At 43.7% G+C, this 18,813-nt stretch overlaps 1 protein-coding gene across 2 annotated transcripts in view; it reads left to right on the forward strand.

Annotated features, from left to right (window-relative positions):
• The window catches only part of NSD1 (nuclear receptor binding SET domain protein 1), a 111,928-nt gene that overhangs the window by 4,675 nt on the left and 88,440 nt on the right, over nt 1-18,813 (forward strand). The gene's annotated exons all lie outside the window — the stretch shown is intronic.

Raw genomic sequence — 18,813 nt, forward strand, 5'->3', positions numbered from 1 at the left:
AAGGATGTTGTCCTTGATCCTTCTTACAGGTATGCAATCATAGATCTTATATTTCCAATAACGTTAGCAAAGCTTGCTTATAGTTAGTTAGTCATATGACAGGGGTACCCCTGGATGGTAACTCACAGTTCCAGCGACTTCTTGATTGGATAGATTGCGTGTTGCGGAGCCGCTCAATCCCACCGGCCCCGGCCGGCGGCTCACAGTGGGATTGAGCGGCTTCAACATCCTTAGATCACCTGCCGAAGATTGTTTGCGAGCAGGATATACACATAAGGATTACGAAGCGGAAGAAGACTGCCAATCTTTTAACATTATAGAAGACCTAGGGGGATTATCCTCCATTGACAGGATACAATTGATCCCTATCTTAGCTTAAAGGATATTAATCCGAGACCATAATATTATAGCACTGGTTATTTAACTTCTATGAAGAGTGGACACTCACTGTTATACAGCAAGTACGCGGATCCCAATGAGGGACACTGATTCCTGGTAGATCAGGTTGAAAGGCAATAACGAGTCGGGAGACCTAATTACTAGGCAATTGTCAACAATTTTAATAGGTTCATACATTACCAATTACTATTGATTTTATAATATTTTATAATTTGTTTTTATTTCACAATAAATAGGTGTACTCAAATCCATTTAAGCGCAGTCTGATATATATTTGAACTATAATTTTTCTTTTTGAGATTGGGATACTCAATTATTCAGACTTAGCAGCATCATTTAATTCTAGGCGCAACACTAATTCTAACTATATCAGATTTACAGTTGTGCCATACTCCTTCCATTTCTGAATGATCGCTTCAACAGTGCTCCGTGGGATGTTCAAGGCTTTGGAAATCTTTTTTTAGCCTAAGCCTGCTTTAAATTAATTTCTCAATAACTTTTTCCCTGACCTGTCTGGTGTGTTCTTTGGACTTCATTGTGGTGTTGCTCCCAATATTCTCTTGGACAACCTCAGAGGCAGTCACAGAGCAGCTGTATTTGTAATGACATTAGATTACACACAGGTGCACTCTATTTAGTCATTAGCACTCATCAGGCAATGTCTATGGGCAACTGACTGCACTCAGACCAAAGGGGACTGAATAATTACGCACACCCCACTTTGCAGTTATTTATTTGTAAAAAAAATGTTTGGAATAATGTATGACTTTCTTTCCACTCCTCACGTGTACACCACTTAGTATTGGTCTTTCACATGGAATTCCAATAGAATTGATTCATGTTTGTGGCAGTAATAGGACAAAATGTGTAAAACTTCAAGGGGGCCGAATACTTTTGTAAACCACTGTAAGTTTCCCTTTAAGGACAGGCTTATAGTTCCTGCTCTGGTGGATCCATTGCTGGGTAGATCCCATACCTTTCTCAATGTAATGGCAGTGGGTGCACTGTGCACATAAAATGCATGCAGCAGTACATTGTGTGCTGTAACTGATGCACAGCCATTACATTGTGTCGACAACACACCTGGCTGGCAACTGATGCACTGTCACTGTAAACCTAGCATAAGGCATCATATATGCTACAGAAAACTGCCTAGATGATCGTTCAGCTTTGTCTCGGGTGAGAATCTAGTGTGTGTACAGTTTCCCCACAATGTTGCTTACTGATGAATAGGCACACGAATGTTTCTTGTCCCGGTGCTGCAGGACACTGCTTACTCATTTGTGCTTTGCTTGTTGTCTCTCCTCTGCTCTCCATACCTGGCTATAGCTAACCAACATGTCTGTACAGCACTTGTTAGAGTTGACAATAGTAGAATATGTATGAGGCTTTAATTATTGATACCTGACAGTTGATGAATTTCTAAGCTGTCAGTTAACCATCAGCCTTTCAAATCTTACTAACCCCATACAAAGTTTTAGCTTGGCCTTGATCTACTGTAAGGTGCCCATTCATATAGTGATGTAGGGGCAGATCGACCAAGAGGCTGATCTGTTGGCTGCCCTTATACTGCAGGCCAATTCTCGATGGATTTCAGCATGAAATCTTTCGAGAATCGGCTTCATGATGCCACTTTTGTACCTATCCTCCCATATGTAAATGTGCCCATGCAATATTATTATGTAGTATTTACATAGCGCCGACATCTTCCGCAGCGCTGTACAGAATATATTGTCTTGTCACTTAACTGGCCCTCAAAGGGGCTCACAATCTAATCCGTACCATAGTCCTATGTCTATGTATATATCATGTAATGTACTGTATGTATCGTAGTCTAGGGCCAATTAACTTATCTGTGTGTTTTTGGGATGTGGGAGGAAATCAGAGTGCCCGGAGGAAACCCATACAGACACAGGGAGAACATACAAACTCTGTGCAGATAGTGCCCTGGCTGGGATTTGAACTGAGAACCCAGCGCTGTAAGGCGAGCAAGCTAACCACTAAGCCACCGTGTTGCATTGAAAGATCTCACCTGTCCGCTGCCACCATGAGTCAGCCTGTTCTTCCACATTTGTGGCCCGTGTGGCTGCCATGCATATCATGTGGCATGTGATAAATGTGTGCACAGAAGCCACGTGGGACCAGAATATATGCTAGAAGAGCCGGTGGGCTCATGTGTAGAGCTGGTGGCCATATGTAGGGTGCCATATTTATTTCCTTTTAAAGTGAACCTGTACTCAGAATGTCCCGTCTGCTCTAAAAGATAAGCAACACCATAATAACATGTAAACAAAAACATTTCGTTGTTACAGCTGATACAAATCCTAAAATAAATCTGACCGGTTTCTACTTCCTGATTCATAGAAGTGGACTTATTGTTAACATCCTGTGCTTTCAAATGAGCTTATCTGCCATCTCTGCTATGTGACACGGGAGAGATCAAATTACACTTGTGATTAGTCACATAGGAGGGGGAATTAGACAGGCTAAACTCTCTGAATACATACAGGGTGCATTTCTGTTTTCCTTTTGTCTTGTGCAAGAGTTCAGGTCCCCTTTAAACAATACCAGTTGCTTGGCAGTCCTGCTAATCTTACTGGTCAGTTGTCTAAATCACTCACCCGAAACAAGCATGCAGTTAATCTTGTCACATTTTTGTCAGACAACTCTGATCTGCATACTTGTGTGGGGTCTATGGCTAAAAGTATTAGCGGTAGAGGATCGGCAGGACAGGCAGGCAATATATGTCAGCTTCCATATGTCTCTCACCTCAGGTTCCTATTAAAATGTTAGTGGAAGAACTTGACCACTGACTCTCCTCTAACTATTTGTGATGTAGGCTCCTTTCACACTATTCAGATGACATTGCGATTGATGTGCATTTGTTTGCCATCAGATTTCCATTAGGTCCAATGCAAAATGATAAGCCATCTCAACAGATCCACCTAGATTTTCCATCATGTCAGATCGATTTCAAATTGATCGAAATCGGCCGCAAATCGATCAATCGCTCGATAATCGGCTGAGTGTATGGGACCCTTAAGCTGTATACACGCGTAGTCGTGGTGAGAGATGACGACCGTCACTGCCAAGAGTCCAGCATGTGTACAGTAGCCACTGGCCCCATCTCAGCATATTGCTTAGGCCAAGCAACAGCCAGGAGCTTTGGTTCCCACTCCCCCCCCCCCCCCCCCCCCGACACCCCCATCCACCTGGCTCTCGCATGTGTCATACACCTCCCACAACCTCTCCCTCGATCACACCCCCGCATAGGAACAGACCACGGTGCTAGCCTACAGGTTAGCGATGCGTCTGTACAGTCTCAGCCTGAATAGTTTGTGTGGCTATGAACAAAGGTGAAGGAACTTCTGGAATGGGTAATTTCTGGCTGGACTGGAGCTAACGGTAATGCTGAACCCCACAGAAGTTTAACGGCATCACAGGACTGCCTGGACTAGCATTGCTCTGCAGGACACAGAACCATGAATAATAGCAGGTAGGGTGGAGGCGCCCAATGGATGTTCTATTTTGGTATTTTTAAATGCAAATAAAAAATTATATAATTTTTTTTTTTTATTCAAAAAGCAATCTGACAACGCGTTTCACGGGTCATAGCCTGCTTCCTCGGGTCAATACAAAATGCCTTGATAGCATAGGGGATAGAGTATAGGCGCCTCTAACACTATCCCCTATGCTATCGAGGCATTTTGTATTGACCTGAGGAAGCAGGCCATGACCTGTGAACCGCGTTGTCAGATTGCTTTTTGAATAAAAACTTTTTTTCCATTTGAACGGGTGTCTATTTTTTTTGTTAATTTATTATATAATTTTATTTGCATTTAAAAATACCAAAATAGAACAGACATTGGGCACCTCCATTCTACCCACTACCAGTCATACCTCCTTTGGAGGTAATAGTTTTGCCGTTTTTCTGGAAAGTATATCGTACTACAGGAGAGCGACCATCCAGTATCCAGCAGGACCTGGAGTACCGAGCAGGGATGGTTAATTCCCTTCAGTCCTATACGGTGGTTGCAGGAACTGCAACCCACCTTTGTGAGTTTATATTTTATCCTCCCTATACCTAACGATATTGCACCATTGGGCTCCCGGTCTCTCCCTACTTCTCACCTAGGTATTCTTGGCCCTTACAAGAATCACCAAAAGGGGAAAAAAAAAAAACCCTAAAGAATAATAACAGAATTTTATGTAAAGCTACATGAAGATGTAAAACACCCCTGAACTGATTAAAAAACATTCACTAAGGTACCTGTCATGGTGTCACAAATGCAAATGGTTAAAGTCCATACATCTATACACTTATACAGCAGACTGTTATAGTAAACTCTGATATAGTTGACCTCTGGATATACAGTAGGAAAACTGAGTTATCAAGTCTCAGCAAGTGCATCTGTATAAATATACAATGTATGACAAATTCTGATATAGTAAACTACTTTTCCTGGTCCCTTGGCGTTTACTATTAAGGGATTCTACTGCACAATACACTATACAATAACATTTTTAACCCTCCTGGCGGTTTATTTATTCTGCCAAACAGGCAGAAATACATTTTTTTTTTTTTCTGTTTTTTTTGTCCCTCTAGTGCAGTGATGGCTAACCTTGGCACTCCAGCTGTGGTGGAACTATAAGTCCCATGAGGCATTGCAATACTCTGACAGCTCTAAGCATAACTCGGGGAGGCAGAGGCATGATGGGATTTGTAGTGTTGTCACAGCTGGAGTGCCAAGGTTAGCCATCACTGCTCTAGTGCGATAGTCGCCGGCATCTATAGCAAACAGGGGGACGCGTATATAACGCGTTCCCCTGTTTGGCTTCTCCTGTCGCCATGGCAATGATCGGAATGACGTCAGACGCCTCCGATCCAGCCCTTAGCGCTGCCTGAAACTCATTGGTCCGGGCAGTGCAGGGCTCTGGCGGGGGGGGCGCTTCCGCCGCTGCGTGTGGGCGATCGCCGCAGAGCGGCGGCGATCAAGCTGTACGTGCGGCTAGCAAAGTGCTAGCTGCGCATACAGCACTTTAAATGGTGCGAATCGCCCCACCAGGGGCTGAGATATCCTCCTGCGCGGCATAGCCCAAGCTTAGCTCTGGCTTACCGCCAGGAAGGTTAAGGCACTTTTCTCCTATAGGACTCGAAGCACATAGCTATGTCTCAGATCAATACATATTTGCAGGCTGGGCTGTGTTGCAGAGAAAATAGGTGTTCATAAATGCCAGACTAAGGCCCCGTTCACACTTGCGTTTTGGCAAATAAACGGATCGGATCCTGACCTGATCCTGATCAGAACCGTACGGTTCCGATCCGGATCCGGTCCGTTTGTATCAGGCATGCATCAGGCTGCCATCCGGATCCGTGGGCAAAAAATAGCGAAATTTGAAAAAAAAAAAAATGTTGGGGTCAGCAGAAGGTGCACCTGGTGCACGTGTAGAATCAGGTTCCTCCGCTGTAGGCCTCACCTCCACCCCCGACATTCTGCCAAACAGCTCCAGCACGTCTGTCACTGCTGCTCCACTCCAGACATGCTTGGCCCATGTGTCCCCATCCGCATACGCATAGGAAGTGGGGTAGAACGTCAGGTTTTTGTAGGCAGTGTGTTCTGTGCCTTCCGTTCCCTATTGGTTTCTGTGTTCCTGATGGTGCTATCAGGCTCAGGTCCGGCTCCGGTCCGGGTGTGTGGGCCGGAGATCCGGACCCAAAAAATAGCGCATGTTGTAAAAGAGTCCGGATCCGATCCGGCTCCGTACTGTACGGAACGGACGCGTGTGAACGTCCGCATAGACTTTACATTGCTATGCGGAACGTACGTTCCGTTTGTACAGCATGCGGTCCGGATCAGATCCGGAAAATCCGGATAGCGAACGCTAATGTGAACCGGGCCTAAACAGGTGGCTTTTCAGTTTGGAGTTAAATGCTTGGGTGTGGCAAGGAGTTCCCAAGTGTAGGGGCAGCATGAAAGAAGGCTCTGTCTCCAAAGGTTTTGAGTTGGACTCTGGGAGTGACCGAGTTTTTAGATCCTTTTTGATCTGAGATTGTGGGAGGTGTGATGCAGTTTATTCATCAGGTATCCAGAGCCCAAATTGTACAAAGATTTGAAAGTCAACAATAAATTCTCTTAAATAGAATTTTACATTTTATTGGTAGCCAGTGGAGTGAGTGAAGCATTGGTGTTATGTGGCTATGGCGGAGTTGGTTTGTTAACCTTGCAGTATTCTGTTCTAGTTGCAGGTCCTAGTTTGGAAGGCCTGTACAGTCCGGCCACGATGTGATGAAGGTATTAGGTGCTTAATTTTTGCAATATTCCTCAGGTGGAAAAAAAAAAAAATGTTTAACAGCTGACATTTGAACCCTGAAATTTAAACTCCCATCAATTAATACGCCCAGGCTGTGCATATGAGTTTTTTAGGTCTGAACTCCCTATCCTTAGTGGTGCTGATTGAGACTGGAGCTGCTTTGCTGTTGAGCGCTTATCTCTGATAACGAAAACCTCAGCCAGTTATTGTTCATCCACTCCTGAAGCTCGGCTAAGCATGCATTTATTTGTGGAGTAGGGTCTGTCATCCCAGGTTTGAGTGATAAATATAGTTGGGTGTCATCAGCATAGCAGGGGTATTTCAGACCATGGTTTTGGACAAGTTTCCCAAGTGGTAGCATGTATAGGGCAGAAGGGATGGTATCAAACCTTGGGGCAGACCGTATTTTAGTGGTACAGGGTTGGACAGAAAAGGTCTCAAGGTTACATACACACAATTAAAAATTTTAAATATTTCTTTCTTTGTCCCTTGGTCTTTCGCCACAGCAATGAGTCTGAGCAAACGCTAGATCAAGAATGCTTTATTTAGATCTCCAGAGTCAGAGTACTGCCTGGAAGCTGTAGGATATTGTAATGCTTTAAAATATATTGTTTAGTACAGTGTCTCCCCCCCCCCCCCCTCAAGGCTCACCAACACTGCATGCTGTGTATAAATCCAGAGGTAGTTAATCAGTTCTGCTGCAACACTAATTACTCAACCTGTGATTGTGTGTGGTTTCCAGAAAAAAAACATGTACTGTTGGTGGGCCTTGAGAACAGGGAAACTTTGGTTTAGTAGACCAGGCTTGGTTAGGGCCAGTTCACATGGATAGGCGCTGAGCAGTGCGTGTGAACACTTTCAAATGCTGGTGATCATTTGGTAGAAATCACATTTTTTGTGTGACGCGTTTGTGTTTTGAAGTGTTGAAGAGTTCAAATCAAGGCATGTAGAGCAGAATAGCAGGGTAAAATTGAAAATTGCGCAAAAGGTGGATCAGCGTAACACCAGGCCGCCTCCGAATGGCCTCCATCAGAGATGCGCTGAGCCCCCCCAGGAACTACAAACGCACCTTGAACCCAAACAGAAGCTCTGCATATACACCAGTGCACTCCATGGAGGATTGACTTCTTCGCAGTGGGAGGGACGAGTACTTAATAGGTTGCATGCAAGCTGTTAATGGAAACCAACATCCTCCTCTAGTGGTAGACAGGTCATGTGTATGCTCGGTGTGTATTCGACCCCACAAGTGGGGCTTGCACTCTTTTGCAGGTAGGCACTAGTCTGTTTTTAAGTAGCGCTGCTCATTTCCTTGCTATGTAAGAATAGCAGGGTAGTTATAGCAGAAATAACTTTCCCCAGATCTCTCGTTTGTTGACATTTTGCCAGCTGTTGCAAGTATTTCTCCTCATCGCTGGCAAATCACTGACGAGCAGGGCTGTGGAATTGGGGCAATTTTGGGGTCCTGGAGTCATAAAGAAAACGCACCAACTTCTAATAATTTTAAGCTGATTAAAAGGAAAAAAATTATAAAATGTTTTATATCTCAGCTAAAAGTCATAAATACGGTAACCTAATATGCAGCAATAGGCGTGCTTAGTCCACAAAAATGAAATAAACCAATCAAAAATCAAGATGTTTGTGCTGCTGCAATAAAGCAGTCACCATATTATTCAAATCAGATATACACTCACCTAAAGGATTATTAGGAACACCATACTAATACATAGAGCCAAATTAATCCATGCCATGCACTGATGAGGATCAAACAATCCGAAACAGTCTGTATGCATGTTGGGATTATTATGGCTCTGTACAATTTAACAAGCTGACACATCATTGCAATCTAGCGGTTCTGGAGGTGTGTTTAGCTTCTAAGGGTACAATGGTTAATTTGCATATATTCAGCAGTGGTGCTCTGGGAGACATCTCGAGCTCACTCCAACCTGAATTATCGCAAATTCTTTCTGTTTTAGGAAAGCAAATTTTTGTTTTTCTTAACATCTTAGTAAGGGGGCTTTTAGGACCATTGTAGTCCCTTACACACTCCAATGAGTTCTGGGTCACCATGAGCTTGCTGGTTAGTCTATACTAATACGGTGTTTGACCCCCTTTCGCCTTCAGAACTGCCTTAATTCTAAGTGGCATTGATTCAACAAGGTGCTGAAAGCATTCTTTAGAAATGTTGGCCCATATTGATAGGATAGCATCTTGCAGTTGATGGAGATTTGTGGGATGCACATCCAGGGCACGAAGCTCCCGTTCCATCACATCCCAAAGATGCTCTATTGGGTTGAGATCTGGTGACTGTGGGGGCTATTTTAGTACAGTGAACTCATTGTCATGTTCAAGAACCCAATTTGAAATGATTCGAGCTTTGTGACATGGTGCATTATCCTGCTGGAAGTAGCCATCAGAGGATGGGTACATGGTGGTCATGAAGGGATGGACATGGTCAGAAACAATGCTCAGGTAGCCCGTGGCATTTAAATGATGCCCAACTGGCACTAAGGGGACTAAAGTGTGCCAAGAAAACATCCCCCACACCATTACACCACCAGCCTACACAGTGGTAACAAGGCATGATGGATCCATGTTCTCATTCTGTGTACGCCAAATTCTGACTCAAGACTCACCAGACCAGGCAACATTTTTCCAGTCTTCAACTGTCCAATTTTGGTGAGCTTGTGCAAATTGTAGCCTCTTTTTCCTATTTGTAGTGGAGATGAGTGGTACCCGGTGGGGTCTTCTGCTGTTGTAGCCCACTTGCCTCAAGGTTGTGCATGTTGTGGCTTCACAAATGCTTTGCTGCATAGCTCGGTTGTAGCATAAATGGTTGTGCGTGAAAATCCCAGTAACTGAGCAGACTGTGAAATACTCAAACGGCCCGTCTGGCACCGACAACCATGCCATGCTCAAAATAGCTTAACTCACTTTTCTTTCCCATTCTGACATTCAGTTTGGAGTTCAGGAGATTGTCTTGATAAGGACCACACCACTAAATGCATTGAAGCAACTGCCATGTGATTGGTTGATTAGATAATTGCATTAATGAGAAATTGAACATGTGTTCCCAATAATCCTTTAGGTGAGTGCGCACATATATTGTTACTATATATTTGATATGTACACAGGAATCTTTTATATTAAAGAACACCTCTGCAGTAAGCATAAAGTAGTTGTCACTAGTAGGGATGGTCACGTAAATCACCCATGTTTATCACCCATGAACCTGGTTCAAATTGTGCGTGAAAATTGTGTAAGATTGTGTAATAGAGGAAGAATCCCCTCATTTTCCGGCAGAATACCTGAACATCACTCTTATATGTACTCCATTAGATTGCCTAGGGCCTGAGCCATGTTCTTCCTATCTGCACCCTCTACATGCACTGCTACCAAGGACTAGCTTTGGCAGCAGTGAAATTCCTTTTTATGCTACATGATTTGTTAACAAAATTGCTATGTGTAAATTAGAGGAGCCTGAGCCGGTGGTATCGCAGACTGAGGAGTTGGAGTCACAAGATTTTTGTATGGACTCCACAGCCCTGCTGATAAGGGATCTACCGCGGTTATTGCACCAACTCTGTCAAACCCTGTAACCGTTGTCTGAACAATAGCATACATTTATTCAAATGGAGAAGTAGCTGATCTCTTTTCAAACATGATGTTGGAAAGAATGAAAAGAATGATGCATTTTTGCCGTGTGAACTGGCCCTTGAGCTGGAAGAGCAATCGCACTCTTCCAAGTCCTACATGAATCATGCCACTGCAGTTGCTTCGTGACTCCAGGGAGCTGGGCTCCCACTGATGGAAGCAAGACTAGCACCAATTAACAATTTTGTTTGCAAGAAAAAACAATTCTTCGTGTACCTGAACTCTGGATGATTTTTTTTTTTTTTTTATAAATAAGATTGTGTATCTTCTCTGAAGCAAGTTTATATACATTCCTTTATTTTGGTCTCTGTGATGCCATTTTCATCAAATATCTTCCTCTCTTGCCTTGTTAATTCCATTCTTATTGGTAGCTTTAGCTGGCTTTCTGCATCACCCCTTTGCCTTTTTGAGTAAACCGTTATCTTACAGACTCTTGTAGGCAGAATTTAGCTTTTTAGAATTCAGCAATGTGCTTCCCTACACTTTTGGCGTGTTCTCACTTTGTGGTGTTCTACAATGCATGGCCAACACATTGCTAACTGATGTATAAATGGGTCCATCCACAAAAATGCACACGGTCATGTGTCAAAGGAAACCAAGGTTGCAATCTTGGACCAGGAGTGGAGAGGGGGGAGGTTAGTCATTTGGTACCCATTAACGATACAATTTTTTTCATCCGATGCGATCTTTCGACACACTTTTTTTTTATAATCTAATTGTATAGAAAACTGCACCATATGTGGCGCAAATGTATGTGAAACAATTCTTTGGTCAATTGGAAAAGGAAGAATATCGATCCAAAAGTTGGATTTTGTGATCGAATCGGAATGTACAACCTTTTTTAAATCTTCCTGTTAATGGAAACATTTGATAATTGCCTTCCAATTAGTTTTGATCATTCAAATCATGTCAAAAGATCGAATCTGAAGGAAAAATTGTACTATTACTGGGCACCTTTAGGAGTATAGGGGGGAGTGGTTGGTCTTAGGAGTGGAGAGGGGAGTGGTTAATGTGAGGAGTGGAGAAGCAGGGAGGTTAGTGTGAGGAGGGGAGATGTGGGAGGTTAGTATTAAGAGTCAAGACAGAAGTTTTGTAGAGATATTACCGACATACTAACTATCGGTAATATCCTGTGACAAATTTTTGAACGTCTATGCTAAATGTACACCCACAGCCACCTCATTTATAAGTCTGCATATCCAGACATTTTATTGATTAGACACTTGGGTCCTTAAACATGAACCAGTGATAAAGTTGCCGCACACTACAATTGTACTGGTACTATCGATTTACTGCACATTATAATAGCAACTCCCACATTACCCTGAGAACAATAGTTGCACTAATAGAGTAACTCGTGCGGCTGCCTTGGCGATAGTATCAGTACAACTGCAGTGTGTAGGCAACGTTATAGCTGCTTCATGCATCAGGCCCTTGATCGCTACAATTAGGAGAACTTTAAAGCAGCACTCTACTGCTCACAAAACGTTAGATAAAAGGAAATGCTTATTTGTAATATTTCATATGTTTAAAACCATTTCAGTTGGACACTTTTTTTTTTTTTTTGTACTAAATGGAGTGGGGATTGGTTTTCAAAGTACTTGTGTTGAATCGTTGACCCCAGTCTTAACTCCTTAATTGTCTGTCACAATATCCTTGGTCATTCAGCCTTGCTGTGCCTATGTAAGGTTGCAGAACCACATCGGGGTTGAATGGTGGAAGAGTATACAGCTGCACGCTGCAGACGACTGAGATCTGGAGACCCAATAGATGTAGTGAGGTAAGGTAGCGCTATACTGGTTACCAAACTAGCTCCATATGCATTTGGTTGGGGACAATAGCGAAGTGGCAAGAATATAAACTGAGATTTTATTTTTCTATTGGAGCACAAGAAAAACCTGCTTATATTAAAGATTACTTTATAAAGCAACTTATTTTTGAAGGATTTTGGCATCTTTTCAAGGGGAGGTTTAACTGTGCGGTTGTTACAAGCGCCATTCGGCTGCAATAATATGTTTGGCAGTGTTTGATAAGACTACAGGTCACATTTGACATGCGTTGTTACCCAGCAGCCAAACAAACTTCTCATCTTGCATCTGAGGACAGCAGCCATGCTCAGATGCATGGCTTCTTGGGGGTGCACCTGTCCACCACCTGTGTCAGTGAATGGGAGCTGCCCCCTGTCCTAATGCATGTATCCAAGGGTGCGGTTGCAGAAGCCTGCAATGTGAGTCTAATGTTGCTTTAAAGCGTAATTGTTGGGCATAAAATCAAAAATTAATTCTTTATTTTTATCTGGTAAACAATTAATAGGGATGCTAACCAGGCAATCCAAAAGTTAAAATTACTATTACTTCTTAAATGATCATTCCCCAGTTTACCTGACTCTTTGGTACACAAAAAGGAAGTTGCTGGGTTGTCCTTTTTTGCTACTCTACTTCCCCTCAGACTTAAAGAAAACCTGTACTGAAAAAAAGTTTCCCTGCGGGGTGCTCACCTCAGTAAGGGGAAGCCTCTGGACCCTATTGAGGCTTCCCCGTCCTCCTGTGTCCCACGGCGGTCTCGCTGCAGCCCACGGAACGCACAAGCGACAATTGTCGGGCTGTGCAATAGTTACCTTTTCTGGCTCCAGCGGTGGCGCTGTTGCGGCTCTTCCCACGGAGATAGGCGAAAATAGCCGATCTCCGTCTGGTCCGCTCTACTGCGCAGGTGCACGAGACTTGCACCTGCGCAGTAGAGCGGCCCGACGGAGATCTGCTATTTTCGCCTATCTCCGTGCAGAGTGCGAATACTGCACCTGCACTGGAGCCAAGGAGGTAAATATTTACATCCCCGCTGCTCCGGGAGGATTTAGGCCGCCGCCATGGGACCGAGGAGGATGGGGGAAGCCTCAATAGGATCCGGAGGCTTCCCCCACCCGAGGGGAGTACACCCCCCCCCCCCCCCCCCCCCCCCAGGGGAAGACTTTTCATTACAGATTTTCTTTAACTAATGCAGCATGGTTGGCTAAAGACTCTTACCCTCCTGGTTTCCTGTCCCACACCTCTGTTCCTCTCTGATTGGCCAATGTTTCTCATGAGGGGGTGCACTTTCTATAATGAAGGGCAGGCAAATCGGGCAGAGGAGAGTAAGGGAGGAAATTACATCAGGATTGGCTTCACAATAGCCACAGTCGACATGGGAAATGCTAAGAAGGATTTTCTCCTTTTTTCTACAGAAAAAAAAAAATCACTAAAATCAAAACATTCACCGTGCAATACATATGATGTAAGTAGAACAAGTATTTATACACTATGGCCTGGTGCACACCAGAGGAGTTTTTCTGAGCGTTTTGAGTTTTTAAATCTGCTGCTAATGTTATCCTATGTGTCTGTGCACACTGGAGCAATGAGGTTTTGTAAAAAAAAAAAAAAAAAACCCATAGCATTACATTGGGAAGATCTTTTGAAACCTCTAGCGCCCAAACGCTAGAGGTTTCAAAAGCTCTTCCCAATGTAATGCTACGGGTTTTTTTTTTTTTTTTTTTTTTACAAAACCTCATTGCTCCAGTGTGCACAGACACATAGGATAACATTAGAAGCAGATTTAAAGAGAATCTGTACTCTGATATTCTTACACTAAAAAGCATACCATTCTATTCCTTATTCCCGTGCCCCACTGTGCTGTTTCTGCCACTCTCTGCTGCAATCCTGGCTTGTAATTAACAGTTTTAGTTTTTACAAACCAACTAACCAGCTTGTGATAGGCTCACATAAACAGAGTGTGTGAGTCATACAGAGTGTGCAGGGGGCCTGCAGAGGGTGTGTATCGCTTCTATCCAATCACAAGCAGCCCTGCACATTCCACACATTCAAGCCCGACAGACACCACAGAGGAAAGGAGATAAGATTTATTACAGAGACAGTGCAATTAGGAAAGGCTGCAGTAAGCCAGAGCACATTAGAACAGGCATAGGAACTTATAGGATAGAAGAACTAAGGCTGAAAAATTTGTTACAGAGTCTCTTTAAAAACTCAAAATGCTCAGAAAAACTCCTCTGGTGTGCACAAGGCCATACACACTTTTTTTTTTTTTTTCTTTTTCTTTTCTTCTGAGGATAGTATGGCTGACAGCTCCTCTTTAAAGTGACCCTGAACACTAAACAAAAGATCAGTAGGACAGTGTCTGCACTCCCAGTGAAAGTATTTACCTTTCACCATGCTGTCTATTTTGGTATTGTATGCCCATACATACTATCAGAAGCCTGTGCACTGTGTAGAGGGATTCTGCATCTCCTGTCTCATTAACAGAAAGCTTCTCTTTCACCAGAAATGGGTACAACCCGACCCGCTCCATGTGGTGGTCTGGGCAATTGTGCCCAGGGCCCAAGAGCTGGCTGATGGGCCTCCGAGTCTCCCCACAATTGATAGTGCTCCCCCAGTACCCTTGCAGAGTATCAGTGTGCTCTTCTGACATGTGATTGCTGGGTGCTGCTGTGTACACACGGACAGACACACACTTGCAGCTCTACAGTCCCTGTGACAGCAGCAGAGGGTGAGTGTTTGAGAAAGATCGTCCAATGTACCAGTGTACAGCGCTGCTGCCCCTTGGAGTTTGCAGTATCTGAATTACATGATATAGGTTTGCATGGTGCATCTTCTATCACAGCTTTGCCAGCATAGTGTCTCATAAGATGCATGTTGTGCAAAGAGGAAATGGGCCCTATAGCGAGAGTTAAAAAGGAATGTTCTAAGGATACCTGTGTCAGATCTTCATTTTCAGATGCAACCTGCAAAGGACCTGCTACCCACTTTGCTGGTTGTCCTCATACCTGCAGCTGACCTGCAAGTTTGGTACTGGTCGATGCAGGGCAAAGCTATACAGATGTAGATTGCATACTGTTCCTGGCTGTAGCCCCATCCAAAATCTTCCTGATATTGATTAGCAAAAAAGGAAAAAAATATTGAAAGTGCCATTCCATTCATAATTTTCTTTACATTTGATATATTTTTTTATTGAATCTAATGTCTACTCTGAAGCACTTTGTGTGCACCAGGTGAAAAGCTCGATATAAATGTTATGTATCTTGTCTTGTTTAATCCATTAAGTATATTAAATGTATGGTTATCTTTACCCCCATGGCTGTTGATTCCCTGGATAGATGTTGACAAGAAAATAGATTTAAGCCCTGCATTGCTTTAGTTACTAAATATTTAATTTGCTTGTGTGATTTGGTTAGTATGGGGCTGGACAAATAAATGTGGAATTAAGGAGCAAGGTTGCTCAATCCATGAGCCAGCACCAGTAATAGCAACAGGAAACCATCTCAAAAGTTAGGAGCAAGCGCTATCATTTTAAACCAGGAGGATTAGCCATAGTATGCTAGGGAAAAAAACACATAAGTAGAAAAATACTTGATCTACTTACATAACACATGTATTGTACTGTCCACGTTTTGATTTCAGTGCATGTTATATAGTAAATGAAGAGAATTCTGTTCCTGGTGGAGGCCATGTCTTTTCCCCACAGTTTAGGCTAAATCCTGATGTCATTTCTGCCCTTTACTTTTTTTTTTTCTTTTCTCCTCTAGTCACCTCAGCCTTGCTTGTAAACACAAGTGAGCATGGGATCGTGTTTCAGATAGGCAGCCATGCAGGGAAATGGAAGAGGAGGAATATATTATAGATAAAAATAACCCCTAGCATGCATCTGTTTGGTACTGACTACTAAAGGGCCAGTGTTCCTAAAGTGTGTAATAACTCCATATCATAACGGCAGAAAAAGTTTTGAATGTAGGTTTAGCATCTTTATCACTTAATACGCTCAGACCAGTTTCTGTTGAAATTTGATTTTTATGGTGACAATCCCACTTTAACCACTTGCCGACCGCACACTCATACCGTGCGGTGGCGGCAAAGTGGTAGCTGGAGGACCAGCGACATAGATCTGCGTCGCCAGGTGCCTCCCTAATTAAGCAGGAAAGGCCGCTCGCGCGAGCGGCCGTTTCCTGTTAGATCACGGAGCGGGTCTCCGTGAATAGCCTGCGAGCCGCTGATCGCAGCTCGCAGACTAAATGTAAACGCAGGAGACGTATGTCTCCTTTCTTTACATTGAATGGCGCTGCTGCGCAGCAGCGCCGTAAGGCAGATCAGCGATCCCCGGCCAATCAGCAGCCGGGGATCGCCGCCATGTGACAGGGGACATCCTGTCACAGGCTGCACAGGACGGATAGTGTCCTGTGCAGCGCCGATCACCAGGGGGGAGAGGGAGGGGGGAATTTTGCTGTGGAGGCGGGCTTTGAGGTGCCCCCCCCCCCCCCCCCCCCCCCCGCAACATGCCTGCCGACCGGAGCGATCAAACCCCCCTGCACATCATCCCCATAGGGGGGAAAAAAGGGGGGGCGATCTGATCGCTCTGCATGCCACCTGCTCTGTGCTGGGGGCTGCAGAGCCCACCCAGCACAGATCACAAAAAAAGCGCTGGTCCTTAAGGGGGGGTAAAGGCTGGGTCCTCAAGTGGTTAAGGAGCTCAGGCTGCCTGGTGCTTTGGATTTGTCCAGCTCTGAGTTTGATGGTTAGTTTATTTATATTGCTTGCTCAGATGCACATGCTCTGCGTTAATTATAGGATAACGCTGCTTAATGACAATGGCAGAGTGATACCCAGATGCTACCAACAAGAGCTGCAAGAAACTGCTGATCTGTGTGTTATGGGGAGGTGAGAAGTGAAGATGGAGAACTCTAACATTCTTTGCCTTAGGGAATACATTGGTGAATCAGTTAGGGAAACAATTCAGCCTTGGCTTATTACATCCCTTTTTGCATTTCTCTTCTACTCAGCTGTGGAATATGGCAATGACAGCCTGTTACCATCTTCTGATAATTGTGTATTTTTACTTTCAGTTTAATAGAATTATCCTTGAGTTAGATGCACACACTGTTGCCTGAAACAGTTCCTAATCAATCCATTTGGCAGTCAAGCCATTTGGCAGCCTAACGTATGTAGTAATGTAGTCAAATAACACTAGCGCCCACTTCTTAACCAAATAAATACAGAATATGCAAAGAAGCAGCCAGAATCCACACGTCCTTAATGTATAAAATCAAATACAGTCAACATTCCAGCGCTGTTGAGTCACAAACACCCAGGTGTTTTCCGACACTTTCAAAGGGGTGTCCTACACCAATAAACCAGCCAATACCAACCTACCTAGGATGTTAGAAAGCAATGGACATCGAGGACTATGATTTTTACAATTCCTCAACCATACGATCATCCACCAGGCTAAGTATCAAGCAATCACAAATCCTCATGTCACAGCGTATGCTCTCAGTATCCACTCAACCAACAATATTTTCTGTATGCAGACAGGTAAAAACAAAAGCATACGTGGAGCAGACTATTTATTTAGATTCCTTAACTTTGGCAAATCTATAGAAAATGTCAAAATCGGGGAAAAAAACACTAGCATACAGGATCCCACAGCACAGGCTACCTGGGATTGTAGAGGGCGCTCTGTTAGAACAGATCAGATGCCGCTGATCTCCAGTCCCAACTGGTTTCGCCCTCTTGGTATGCTTTCATTTTACTATACAGAGAATATTGTTGGCTGAGAGTGGATCCTGGGGGCATCCGCTGTGATGTGAGGATTTGTGATTGACTGCAAGTGGATGGCTTGTTACCTAGCCTGGTTGATGAGCGCAGGATCGAGGATATGTGGAGATCATAGTCATTGATGTCCATTGCTTTCTAACAACTTTATAACTTGGGTTGGGATGCCACTCAGAAATTTTAAGAAGGCCTGTGTGTTTGTGATTCAACAACACTAGAATATTTACTGTGTAGTCTTGCATTTGTACTGTATACTGTGTCTGCTGAAGTTGGTGGACTTCTCTCCATTTTATTGTAGATTCTTTTGAGTTTCAGTGGAATGCCTCCTGTTTGTTTTCCTTTCTTCCCTCTTCATAGCACATAATTGACTGTTTGTTTTGGGTGGCATTTAACCCAAAACTGGTAAAAGAATTTCCACCGGGACCAAAGCCAGTGCCCCAAAAAATAATAATCCCCCCCCAAAGCCTATTGATTTCAATAGGCTGCATCTAATTTGATTGGTTGAGGGAGGGGGAATTTGTGCCTGTATAATTGTTTTAGGAAATCGCATCACATTGCGTTTTTCAAGCGATTTGCGTGAGTTTCTATGCGTTTGCGGTTCGCATATGCGTTTTGTATGTGTTTTTTATACTGCAAATCACTACAAAAACAAGAAGTGGAAGTACATCACAAAACAAAGCATGAAAAACGCAAACCATTGCATACTGTTACTGCTGCGTTGCGTCGCATACAGTAGGTACTGTGAAGCATACAGACAAGGAAAAGTAGTGATTGCGATTACCAAAATCGCAAATGCAGGACATGCAGAGTCTGTTTGGTTTGAATGGAATGCAGTGCTTTTTTTTGGGGTGGGGGGGGGGGA

The sequence above is a fragment of the Hyperolius riggenbachi genome, chromosome 3 (genome assembly GCF_040937935.1).
Source record: "Hyperolius riggenbachi isolate aHypRig1 chromosome 3, aHypRig1.pri, whole genome shotgun sequence".
NCBI lineage: Eukaryota > Metazoa > Chordata > Amphibia > Anura > Hyperoliidae > Hyperolius > Hyperolius riggenbachi.